We start from the raw sequence: 9,569 nt of genomic DNA, 5'->3' as shown, positions 1-9,569 counted from the left end.
TGAGGTGTTTGGATGGCCCACACGCAAAAGGAAATCCTAAAAGTGTTTTGAGCTATGGAATGACATGATTAGCAGGTAAAAATACTATTCTTTTCATATATGGGAAAGAGTTGGGAAGAGGTAAGTCTTGAAGCAGGAAAACAAATTTAGTGTCTGTCATAGTCTTTCAGGGCATAGAGGATGGTGACATGAAATGGAGCAAGGTCACTAGTGAAGAAGACAAATAGATAAGATTCAAAGATAATTTGGAAGCAGAATAGAAAGGACTTGGGGATTTCTTAAAAGTTGGATGTGAAGAGGGAGAAGAAGAAACCTGGGATGACAAAAGGTGTCTGGCTTCATTTTTGTCCAAGAAAAAGCATTTGAACTGACACCGACCTATGAAATTTACTACTTCAATTTTATGTCTGTCTTCCCTCCAATTCTGCTACTGAAACAACCTGAAAAAACATTTCCCTCTACTGAGACCACCAATGCAAAGTCAATTTGCTTCATGACCCTTGAGGAGAGGACTGATTTTGAGGATTTCATTTTGTAAATGCCTAGGGGCTCATACTGAAATGAGCTGTGACACAATCACAACTATTTTAATATTGCCATATCTCGAAAGCAGGGATATTTGCATACTTCTGTCTGCTAGCCTTGGACAAGAAACCCCTTTCACCTTAAAGATCCATTCATCCTTCCAAATGATCCCACTTAATGTATGACTCATATTCATTCAGCTGCTGTACTTGGAACATTTAAAGGATCCATGGGCCATTTACTTCTTTTAGAGATTGTTAGCAATGCTATCTTGGGGATTTATGCTTCCTTTACCATGTTTCGTGAACTGTGAGGTGGGTCTTTACTATTCATTTATCCTAGTCCTGAGAAAGCCAAAGCAGGTATAAGAGAAAAATAGTGAGGAAAGCACCATTTGTAGTTAAAGTTTATACATTGAGCCTTGGCAAAACCGTATCCTACATTCAAATGATAAGCTTTCAGCAAGGTATGTATCAGCTATAGAATTACCCAGTGAAAAGAATGAGTTTTATCTGCATTCATATTGATTATAGGGTAGTCATACATCATCTTTATTGAAAGCAGCACATGGCTTGCTATGAAAATAATGCCTTCTTGCATTCCTTTCTAACTTGCTGTACTTTGACTCCTTGCATTGTAAAATTTTCTCTCACTTTAAGAGTCAAACATTAAATACACGTGCATGTATGTGTGGGAACTGAAACTGGATAATTGGTAAAATTAGCTATCCTTTTTTAAAAGTGTAATTTCTTCTTTTCTTTTTTGTCTTTTCCTGCTAGACTGTAAAATTCACTGAATATCACAAATTATTTCATCTCCATATGCTAATTTCTTACATAGGTCCCAACCATAGTAGTTATTTGCTCTGTATTTTAAAATTTCATTGAATTCTTTTTCCACCCACTCTCACATTAAACTCTTTAATAATATTTTTTATATGTTTTATGTTAACTATGAGCCATTTTTCTTCCTCTGTATAGTATCAATTCTCTCATCTCTAAGAGACTGAAGCTTTGAAAAGATGGCATTCTACTGGATGGTTTCAAATTTACCTGAGTCCAAAGTGTTGCTATATTTAACCCACTTACTTGTCCTTAGCATTTATTTCCAAAAGAAGTAAAGAGTCCCATGTGTTTTATACATAATTCCTGTTAGTAAGAACACTTTTACCTGTAAGAAATGTGGGTGGAATTCCCCGAATGGCATTTATTTATGCCTCTATAGGAAAATACACAAAAGAAATCTTTCCAGACCTAGGAAACTTTCCAAGGAAAAATCCAGGTTCCTCTTATTTAGAGAGTAACTAAATGGCAAATACAATGATATTTACTATAGGTATAGTAACTGATAATCAGAAAAGGAAGAGAATGCTAAGGATGGGAGTTAGTGGAAAATGATTTCAAGGAAAAATTTGAGTTGGGAAATGAAAGACAGTATCACTAGAATGGGGCAGAGGAGTGGATAGGGTGGAGGTGGCAAGACACTTGAGAGGAGATAGTGGCTACTCAAGAAAGGGAAGGAATGGCTAAACAAACCAGTATGTAAGGCTCAGATTATAGTAGAAACCCCACCTAATGCAATGAGGCATATATATTCCTCCTCACTTTACTAGTGGCAGAGTCCACCATTCTGGACTTGTATATGGGTTTATGTATTTTTTCCTTTATTTGAGAAGTCATAGGTTTACAAAACAATCGTGCATAAAATAGAAGATTCCCATATACCACCCTGTTATCAACACTTTGAATTGTTGTGGAATATTTGTTTCAATTGATGGAAGCACATTTTAAAAATTGTACTATTAACTATGGCGTTGCCCAGCCTGGCTACAGAGAAAAGCATGTCATCATAATTTGTCTGAGGAATTTGAACAGGAGAGCTTGGCAGCAGCACATTATTTGTACAGAGTGGTGGTTGGTGGATGTGGCTAAGACCATGTGTGAGAGGTGAGAGGGGGCATTTACCTTCCATTCAGGGTCTCCAGGAGCAGCATCTGGCCCAGGGCAGGCATGGGGGCTGTACCCTTTATCTCACAGGCTTTGCATGCTGTGTACTGGCCAGTCTGTCCCCAAGTCAGGTTCAGGGTTGAGAGTTGCTTTAGCAGGGACTATTAGTAATTTTTTTGTATTTTAATTGCCAGCATTTGTGGAAACATGGACTGCACTAAAGCCAACTCCTTCTTTTTAACTATATTCCATGGATTATTAAGAGTTCATTTTGTAGGGTATTTCCTTGGATTTAAAAATATATACTCTGTTACCATACATACAATCTAATATTTCCCCTTTTAACCACATTCAGATATATATTTCAATGCTGTTAATTATGTTCACAATGCTGTGCTACCATCATCACCATCAAAATCACAACATTTCCAGCATGTCAAATAGGAATGCTGTACATTTTAAGCCTTAACTTTTCATTTCCTATCCCCACCCCATCCCCTGGTAATCTGTATTCAAGATTCTGACTCTATGTGTTTGTTTATTCTAATTATTTCATATCAGTGAAATGACACAATATTTGCCACTTTGTGCCTGGCTTAGTTCACTCAAAATGATTTCTTCAAGCTTTACCCATTTTGCCACATGTATCAGAATACCATTCCTTTTCAATGCTGAATAATATTCAATTGTATGTATATACCACATTTTGTTTATCCTTTCATTGGTTAATGGACACTTGGTTGCTTCCATCTTTTGTAATTGTGAATAACACTACTATGAGCATTGGAATGAAAATATATGGTCAAATCCTCGCTATCAGTTCTTTTGGGTGTATACCTAGTAGTGGGATTGCTGGGTCCTATTAAGTAATCCAAAACTTAACTTTCTGAGGAACCACCAAACTTCCAAAGTGGCTCTATCATTTTACATTGCCAACAGCAATGAATAAGTGTTCCTATTGTTCACATCCTCTCCAATACTTGTAATTTTCCATTTTTAAAAAATTGCAGCCGCTCTAAGGGTTGTAAAAAGGTACTTCATTTTGTATTAATTTGCATTTTCCTAATGGCCAATGATGTTGAGCATCTTTTCATGCGCTCTCTGGCCCTTTCTAATTTGGATAGATACCTATTCAAACCTTTTGCCCCTTGTTTGTCCTTTTGATGTTAAATCAAAGGATTTCTTTATATGTTCTGGATTTTAAACCCTTATCAGATATGTGATTTCCAAATATTTTCCCCCATTGTGTAGGGTGTTGTTTTACTTTGATGATAAAATCCTTTGAGGCACAAAAGATTTTAGTTTTGATATGGTCCCAATTATCTATTTTTTTGTTATTGTTGCTGTGGTTAAAGTCTAAGATCCTGAAGATGCATCCCTATATTTTCTTCTAGGAGTTGGTAGTTCTGGCTCTTAGATTTAGGTCTTTGATACATTTTGTGTTGAATTTTATACAAGGCTTTTTTGCAAATGGAGATCCAGTTATCCCTGTACCATTTGTTGAAGAGATTATTCCTTCCCAGTTAAGTGGTCTTTGCCCCCTTGACAAAAATCAGTTGGCCATAAATGTGAGGGATTGATTTCTGATTTCAATTGAATGCCATTGTTTTATGTCTGTCCTTGTGCCAGTACCATGCTGTTTTGATTACTATGGCTTTGTAATATCTTTTAAGATCAGGAAGTGTGAATCCTCCAACTTCATTCTTCTTTTTTGTTATGGCTTTACCTATTCAGGGTCCTTTACCTTTCCATGTAAATTTGATGGTTGACTTTTCCATTTAGCAAAGAAGGTTGTAGGAATTTTGCTGGGATTGTACTGAATCTGTAAATTGCCTTGGATAGGAATGACCTTTTAATGCTTAGTCTTCCAATCCATGAGCATGGAATATCCTTCCTTATATTTAGGTTTTCTTTGATTTCTTTGAGCAATGTTCAATAGTTTTCTGTGTATAAGTTCTTTACGTACTTGTTCAGATTTATGTCTATATATTTGATTCTTTTAGTTGTTACTATAAATTCATTTTTTCTTTATTTTTTCTTCAATTGTTCATTGTTTGTGTATAGAAACAATATTGATTTTGGGGTGATGAGCTTGTACACTATCACTTTCCTGAATTCACTTACTAGTTCTAGGAGCTTTGTTGTAGATTTATCAAAATTTTCTTTGTATTTGATCATGTCATCTGCAAATAAGGGAAGTTTTACTTCTTCCTTTCCAATTTTGATGCCTTTTATATCTTCTTTTTGTCTAACTGCTCTGGCAAGAACTTCCATTACAATGTTGAATAACAACTATAACAGTGGGCATCTTTGTCTTCTTGGTCTTAGAGTGAAAGATTTCAGTCTTTCACCATTAAGAAGGATGTTAGCAGTTGATTTTTGTTATATGCCTTTATCATTTTGAGGAAGTTTCCTTCTATTCCTATTTTTCTAAGTGTGTTTATCAAGAAAGGATGCTGGATTTTTTTCCCAATGCCTTTTCTGTATCAATTGATAGGATCATGTGACTTTTCCCCCTCATTTTATTTATGTGCTATATTACAGCAACTGATTTTCTTAAATGTTAAACCACCCTTGAATACCTTGGATAAATCCTACATGATCATGGTGTACAATTATTTTAATATGCTGTTGGATTTGGTTTGCTAGTATTTTATTGAGGACTTTTGCATCTATATTCATAAGAGGAATTATCTGTAATTTTCCTTTGTTGTAATATCTTTATCTGGCTTTGATATTAGAGTGATATTATCTTGCTTCAACACGTGGCAGTTGACTTTGGCAAGAAAGCACTTCTTATGGTGCCTTGAGTTAGACTTTTCACAGCTTGGAACTGTAAGCTTTCACTCCAAATAAATACCTTTTATAAAGGTCAATAGATTTCTGGTACTTTGCGTTAGCAGCCCTTAGGCAAACTAAGATAATTTCCTATACTCCTTTAATGATCTTAAGCTGCTTTTGCCTGGAGGACAAATTCTGGGAGTGGAGGCACATTAAAGAGGAGTTTCCCAAGTCAGGCTTTCTGAGACAACAGGGCCAGGGATCCATGAAGGTGGTACAGATAAGCTGCAAGGTGTCCTAGGAATAGGATCCAAAATTTTGCAAGGAGCTTCTTCCATGGCTTTCCAAAGCTGAGCTTTCTTGACCTACCTGGAAAATGCAGCTCTTCAGCCAACTGTCCCCCATAACCCTGAGGAAGCATATTGTCTTTAAGTCTCCTCCACCACTGCCATTTTCTGGGGTGGGTTGGAACAACAGCTGCCCTCAGAGCTGCCCTCAAAGCTGGGTCCCCAGTGATTTGAAGTCACATATCAATACCATTGTCAGCAATCAGCTTTGCCCAAGCCTGGTATCAGGGAAGATTTTTATGTCCCCTTCTGTCATCAGCCAGCTAGCTAGGGCTGGACCCCATGGGGGTCTGCTGTGAGAGGGGGGCATGGGTGCCAGTAATCATCATATGTATAGAGCAATTTACCTTTTTTCACCCTAGTCTACCAGTCTTTTCCTCTTGCTTTCATAGATTGCAATACAATGTTCTACCAGACTCTGGAGTTTCAAAATAGTTGTTTTAGACAGTTCCTTCCTGTTCAGTAGTTGTTCCAGTGGAAGGACTGAATATTTGAGCTTGCTACTCCAACATTTTCTCATATTCTCTGAGTTTGATTCTTACCTCTGTGTTTCTGATCTTGACTTCCTGAGTTCCTAATTTTTTATTGTAAGATTTTATATTTATTTCTCTCCCCTTCCTGCCTCCTGCCAGCTGTCTGCTTTCTGTGTCCATTTGCTATGTGTTCTTCTATGACTGCTTCTATCCTTATCAGCGGCACTGGGAATCTTGGTGTGTCATCTTGCTGTGTCAGCTGTCTGTGTGTGCAGCACCATTCCTGGGCAGGCTGCACTTTCTTTTGCGCTGGGCAGCTCTCCTTATGAGGTGCACTCTTTGCACGTGGGGCTCCCCTATGTGTGGGACACCCCTGTGTGGCACGGCACTCCTTGAGCACTTCAGCAATGCACATTGGCCACTTCCACATGGGTCAAGGAGGCCTGGGGTTTGAACCTCGGATCTCTCATGTGGTAGGCAGATGCCGTATCCATTGGGCCAAGTCTGCTTCCTTCCTGTGTTCCTGATTTTAATTTTAATTTTACTCTCCTCAATTTCTTCAAGGCCCTGGGCTATTGGTGCTTAACCAGACTCAGGTTTTATTTTCTTCCTCTTTTCTTGTTGCTTTTGATTTATTTATGGGTCTAACCACTCTCTGGTCCTTAATGGTGTAGTAGAATATGTAAGATAAAAAAATGTGATTTATTTTAAGTTACTAAATGGTTTTCACACTTGAGTGTTTTCCAAGATAAATATGACCTTCTAACCTGATTTTAGTGTTATATATTTATAAATATTCCAAAGAAAGGTAATAAGAAACTACTTACAATGTGTTTCGAGGATTTCAGAATTTTCAGTTATCACAAGATCAGAGAAAATTGAATCATCTTGCAAATGATCACTTTGATATTCTGGTAATCAGTTGATAAATATGTGTCATGCATGGTGCTAGCTCCTGGGCATATGGAAAGAAACAAACATATCCCTCAGGAGTAAATATATTAGAGTCAGGAATAAGATGATAAACACACAAAAATAATTGAATAATTTGATTTCATATGCTGGTAAAATAGGACAGTGTGATGGGGCAAGGGGTAAGCTTCTTTAGGTAAGACATTCATTCAAAGGTCTTTGAAGAGGTTCTATCAAAGAATGGTTGTGACATTTAAATTGATACAGGACATATGAAAATAAATCAGTCATACAAATAATTGGGGAAAGAAAATATGCAGGAGCTACAAATGCACAAAGATTCTTAAGTGGGAATGAGGTTGGTGTGCTAAAGTGCGTTGAATATAGCTGGAATGAAGATAAGCATGAAAAATGCCTAATCATATTTTAAATTTCTCTACAACTTGGTATTACATTTTTCAGCACACCCATATTTAGTCCAGTTTTTGTAACGTATTTTGCGTATTTTGATGTGCTTTGACATTCCTACTTAAATTTTGCTTACTTTTATTGGTTAGCTGACGGTCAGCTATTTTGAAAAAGTAACTCATAATTTCTAATTTTGTAGCAGGATTTTGGCTTGCAGCAAATTCATCACTTATCAAAAATCAAAGTGATTTTTTTCTTTCATTTTAATATTTAAAATGTGATAAAACTTCTCTTCCTTATTACATTTTCCAGCAGGCTTAAAGTTTATGATGTTATACATAAGGCATGCTTAATGAAGGAAACGCTAATAAAATTTAACCAAGCATTCATTTTATGTGACTACAAAGTGAATATGAGTTTGGTTTTTTGCCATGATATAGTTGAAGAACTTGAATTTTGTAGCTGTTTGATGGGAGTTTGAATTCTAGATCTTTTCCTGACCATCTGTGTGAACTTAGACAAACAACAACAAAAAAAACCTTTGGCCTTCATTTTCCTTATCTATAAATTGGTGGATAATTTTATGAGGATTTTATATATATATGGATTAAATGAGGAGATGAAATATAAGGGGGCATCTACCCCAGTTCTTAGCTCACACTGTATGGATGCTTGTGTTTGTGGATATGAATGTGGGTATGTACTCACCCCTCATCTTCCTCTAATTTTCTTTGTCATCTAAAGTTCAAAGATTCATTTGTCTACAGAAGTAGTTCTTCTCTGAATTATATATTATTGAACATCATCAAAAGGATATGGATATTTGTATCAGAAAACTGTATTTGGATGCATATCTTTGTTGGCTGATGATTAAATCATACATTTTGGAGCCCATTTGTACACTTTATAGTGGCTTAGCCACCCCCTCTCTAGAAAAAGAGGCTTAGCTAATTAATGGGGAGCTTAACTTTCTTTAAGAGAACCTATGAGTTTCCTTTCTACTCAGGGTTTTTGTTTGCAAATACTCCCTGAAATACACTTTTCCCTGATTCTGTAGATTTTGGAATATATCATAGTCTTTATTTGTGGAATCGCCAGCTGACATCTCACTATTTTGCCTATTTTGTGTTTCAGAATCTTCATCTACCATCCATTTCTCGCTCTCCATCAGCTCCCATATGTGTGACTATGCAGAACATGGTCCATTCCTTAAATTAGCCCCTGACTGTTACTCACTAGCCTTGCCTTTCTCCAGGCAGATCTGGACCCCAGGGATGATTTCTCCTACAGAGACTTCTGCTCTGTTGGTGGTTTTCAATTAATTTTACTCATGTATATAGAAAAGTATCGGTGATTTCCTTTGTTACTGGTGATATAAATAGGAATGGTCTCTGAATTTAAGAGGCAACTGGGGAAGATTGGACAGGAATGATAAGATTCCAAAACCACAAAATGGTATTATTTTTAAAGCATTTTGCTTTAACTTAATCACGTTAGACCTATTGAATTAAGTAATTTCAAATATGCTTAATTGTTTTTGGCTGAAGACACATTTTGGTTCTTTTTTTGTATTTTTTTGTATTCAAGGCAAACAAAGAAAAAGTGTTTTGATTCATAGCAACATATTTGAAGTATTTATTAAGTATTTGACCTTCAGTGGTAATTTGCTTGTTCAATCAAGTTAAATGTAAGCTCTCTCAGCCTTTTTAACATTCGTAGCCAAAGCAAACTTCATGCCATTGTGGGATCACATCATCAAAACATTACCAACCCTAGGCTAAAGACTAGCCTTCCTGATGCCTTGATTTGGGACTTTGAGCCTCTAAGCTGTGAACCAATAAATTCTTGTCTAAAACAACCAGTTGTGTGGCATTTGTCTTAGGAGCTTTGGCAAGTTAAGACCATCTACCACTAAGTTTTCCTAACTTTGTAGACAAATATAGGGAAACAAATTCAGCATCCTCGGCATCTTTCATCTTATAGGGCGACCCAGACTCCCATGCACACAGTGTCTTGCCCTCTTCTCCACCTGCATGTAGTGTGCGAGGCAGCTGGGAATAAGATCTGTCTGCGTGAACACAGATAAACTGTGCTATGTTTTCTTCCTTTTTTTTTTTTTTGCATTTGTTATTCTGGTAAAATATACAAAACCTAAAACCATTATTGCTTAATGGGAA

Source organism: Dasypus novemcinctus, chromosome 4, assembly GCF_030445035.2.
Source record: "Dasypus novemcinctus isolate mDasNov1 chromosome 4, mDasNov1.1.hap2, whole genome shotgun sequence".
Lineage (NCBI taxonomy): Eukaryota > Metazoa > Chordata > Mammalia > Cingulata > Dasypodidae > Dasypus > Dasypus novemcinctus.
Note: the sequence above shows the minus strand (reverse complement) of the source record.